The sequence below is a fragment of the Cebidichthys violaceus genome, unplaced genomic scaffold (assembly GCF_023349555.1).
Source record: "Cebidichthys violaceus isolate CVI_PGR_0920_01 unplaced genomic scaffold, fCebVio1.0.p SCAF_1, whole genome shotgun sequence".
NCBI classification, from domain to species: Eukaryota; Metazoa; Chordata; class Actinopteri; order Perciformes; family Stichaeidae; genus Cebidichthys; species Cebidichthys violaceus.
Genome location: NW_027176262.1, coordinates 451,599 through 455,180, shown reverse-complemented (window position 1 = coordinate 455,180; position 3,582 = coordinate 451,599). Strand labels below are relative to the sequence as shown.

At 36.4% G+C, this 3,582-nt stretch overlaps 3 non-coding genes across 3 annotated transcripts; all 3 read left to right on the top strand.

Moving 5' to 3' along the window:
* The first annotated feature begins 16 nt into the window (after nt 1-16).
* Nucleotides 17-108, top strand: trnar-ucu (transfer RNA arginine (anticodon UCU)). Its single transcript is given in 2 exon segments — nt 17-53; nt 73-108. It is a non-coding gene; the product is annotated as a tRNA-Arg (tRNA).
* A 1,276-nt stretch (nt 109-1,384) lies between these two features.
* trnar-ucu (transfer RNA arginine (anticodon UCU)) lies at nt 1,385-1,476 on the top strand. Its single transcript is given in 2 exon segments — nt 1,385-1,421; nt 1,441-1,476. It is a non-coding gene; the product is annotated as a tRNA-Arg (tRNA).
* A 1,274-nt stretch (nt 1,477-2,750) lies between these two features.
* trnar-ucu (transfer RNA arginine (anticodon UCU)) lies at nt 2,751-2,842 on the top strand. The gene is given in 2 exon segments: nt 2,751-2,787; nt 2,807-2,842. It is a non-coding gene; the product is annotated as a tRNA-Arg (tRNA).
* The last annotated feature ends 740 nt before the right edge of the window (nt 2,843-3,582 follow it).

The window sequence follows — 3,582 nt, the reverse complement described above, 5'->3', positions numbered from 1 at the left end:
TTGGCTGGCAGTAAGTGACTCTGTGGCGCAATGGACAGCGTGTTGGACTTCTAGTTGGACTCTAAGAAAGACATTCAAAGGTTGTGGGTTCAAGTCCCACCAGAGTTGACTCTTACATACTGTATTTTGTGACTAACGGCATTAGTGAATCTTTCTAATTCCTGCTTGAATTAATACTTTCATGCTTAAATAATAGATTTACCAGGAGATAATTCAGAGGTTTTAGTATTGAGTCCAACCAAAGTCAAGTTTTACATGCAGAATGGTGTGAACATTTACATTGTAGAATTGTAAGTCGCATTTTTTTCTTCTTTTTTCTTATTTTCTTCTTTTAGATGAATTTTTGCTAGCAGTAAATGACTCTGTGGTGCAATGGACAGCGCGTTGGACTTCTAGTTGGACTCTAAGAAAGACATTCTAAGGTTGTAGGTTCAAGTCCCACCAGAGTTGACTCTTACATACTGTATTTCGTGACTAACGGCATTAGTGAATCTTTGTAATTCCTGCTTGAATTAATACTTTCATGCTTAAATAAGAAATTTACCAGGAGATAATTCAGAGGTTTTAGTATTGAGTCCAACCAAAGTCAAGTTTTACATACAGAATGGTGTGAACATTTACATTGTTGAATTGTAGGGCGCATTATTTTCTTCTTTTTTCTTATTTTCTTCTTTTAGATGAATTTGTGCTAGCAGAAAGTGACTCTGTGGCGCAATGGACAGTGTGTTGGACTTCTAGTTGGACTCTAAGAAAGACATTCAGAGGTTGTGGGTTCAAGTCCCACCAAGTTGACCTTTAGATACTGTATTTCATGACAAACGTCAGTAGTGAACCTTTGTAATTCCTGCTTGAATTAATCCCTAATGCTGAAATAATGAATTTACTTCTAGTTAAACTCAGAGGTTTTTGGTTTGAGTCTCTTCAAGGTCATATTTTGTTAGGCAGCATGGCGTTAACATTTACACTTTAGAATTGTAAATCGGATCATTGACTTCATTTTTGATATTTTCTTTTATTTGATGAATTTTTACCAGGTGTAACTTACTCTCTGGTGCAATGGACAGCGTGTTGGGCTTCTAGTTGGACTCTAAGAAAGACATTCAAATGTTGTGGGTTTGAGTCCCACCAGAGTTAACCTTTACATACTGTATTTCATAACAAATGGCATTAGTGAATATTTGTAATTCCTGCTTGAATTAATCCCTTAATGCTGAAATAATTAATTTACCAGGAGATAATTCAGAGGTTTTAGTATTGAGTCCAACCAAAGTCAAGTTTTACATGCAGAATGGTGTGAACATTTCCATTGTAGAATTTTAAGTCGCATTATTTTCTTCTTTTTTCTTATTTTCTTCTTTTAGATGAATTTTGGCTAGCAGTAAGTGACTCTGTGGCGTAATGGACAGCGTGTTGGACTTCTAGTTGGACTCTAAGAAAGACATTCAAAGGTTGTGGGTTCGAGTCCCACCAGAGTTGACTCTTACATACTGTATTTTGTGACTAACGGCATTAGTGAATCTTTCTAATTCCTGCTTGAATTAATACTTTCATGCTTAAATAATAGATTTACCAGGAGATAATTCAGAGGTTTTAGTATTGAGTCCAACCAAAGTCAAGTTTTACATGCAGAATGGTGTGAACATTTACATTGTAGAATTGTAAGTCGCATTATTTTCTTCTTTTTTCTTATTTTCTTCTTTTAGATGAATTTTTGCTAGCAGTAAGTGACTCTGTGGTGCAATGGACAGAGCGTTGGACTTCTAGTTGGACTCTAAGAAAGACATTCTAAGGTTGTGGGTTCGAGTCCCACCAGAGTTGACTCTTACATACTGTATTTCGTGACTAACGGCATTAGTGAATCTTTGTAATTCCTGCTTGAATTAATGCTTTCATGCTTAAATAATAAATTTACCAGGAGATAATTCAGAGGTTTTAGTATTGAGTCCAACCAAAGTCAAGTTTTACATGCAGAATGGTGTGAACATTTACATTGTAGAATTGTAAGTCGCATTATTTTCTTCTTTTTCTTATTTTCTTTTTTTAGATTAATTTTTGCTAGCAGTAAGTGACTCTGTGGCGCAATGGACAGTGCGTTGGACTTCTAGTTGGACTCTAAGAAAGACATTCAAAGGTTGTGGGTTCGAGTCCCACCAAGTTGACCTTTAGATACTGTATTTCATGACAAACAGCAGTAGTGAACCTTTGTAATTCCTGCTTGAATTAATCCCTAATGCTGAAATAATGATTTTACTTCTAGTTAAACTCAGAGGTTTTTGGTTTGAGTCTCGTCAAGGTCATATTTTGTTAGGCAGCATGGCGTTAACATTTACACTTTAGAATTGTAAATTGGATCATTGACTTCATTTTTGATATTTTCTTTTATTTGATGAATTTTTACCAGGTGTAACTTACTCTCTGGTGCAATGGACAGCGTGTTGGACTTCAAGTTGGACTCTAAGAAAGACATTCAAAGGTTGTGGGTTCGAGTCCCACCAGAGTTGACCTTTACATACTGTATTTCATAACAAATGGCATTAGTGAATATTTGTAATTCCTGCTTGAATTAATCCCTTAATGCTGAAATTATTAATTTACCAGGAGATAAACTCTGAGTTTTTAGTATTGAGTCCAACCAAAGTCAAGTTTTACATGCAGAGTGGTGTGAACATTTACATTGTAGAATTGTAAGTCGCATTATTTTCTTCTTTTTTCTTATTTTCTCCTTTTAGATGAATTTTTGCCCCATAAATGACTCTGTGGCGCAATGGACAGCGTGTTGGACTTCTAGTTGGACTCTAAGAAAGACATTCAAAGGTTGTGGGTTCGAGTCCCACCAGAGTTGACCTTTAGATACTGTATTTCATGACAAACGGCAGTAGTAAACCGTGGATCTTTGCAATTCCTGCTTGATTTTAATCCTTATATTGTGAAATAATGAATTTACCAGTAGATAAACTCAGAGGTTTTGGGTTTGAGCCATACCAGAGCTAAAGAAACTATATTTTGTTGTTTTTTACTTTTAATTTGAGCCCTTCAGTCTTTGTTCTTTTTTGTCTAAGTGGCTGATCATCTTTTTAATAAGACAAGGAGCCATTGATTCCACATGCAAACAGAATTCAAACACACCAAAACCATCTCAAGTATTTGGAAGCAGTTTTAATATTGAGCCATGCAGCATAATTATGGGATGTGGGATCATCGCTTCCTCGGCCAATGGTGTTAGACGTTTATAATAATTAGTGTGACAATTTATCATCGTCTGAGGTTGGACAGAGGCTTCACTGTGTCGTACAGCAGTGTGTGTGAGTCTGTGTGTGTGTGTGGCGCTCAGGCTTCAGATGTTTACCGCAGTGTTTCCTCTGAGCAACGCAGTAAACAACATCAACAACACACACATAAATGCCTGGATACATACAGTAAATATACATGTTCACCAAAACCGTAGCCCCGCCTTAAAGCATCCCCTGCTTTGTGGTCTGTTTGACTCTAAATGGAGCATAATGTACTAAATGAACATCATGCTGTATTGAAGAAGACTTGAACAGCTTCATTGTTGAGGTCTGCAGAAACAATGCTGAACTG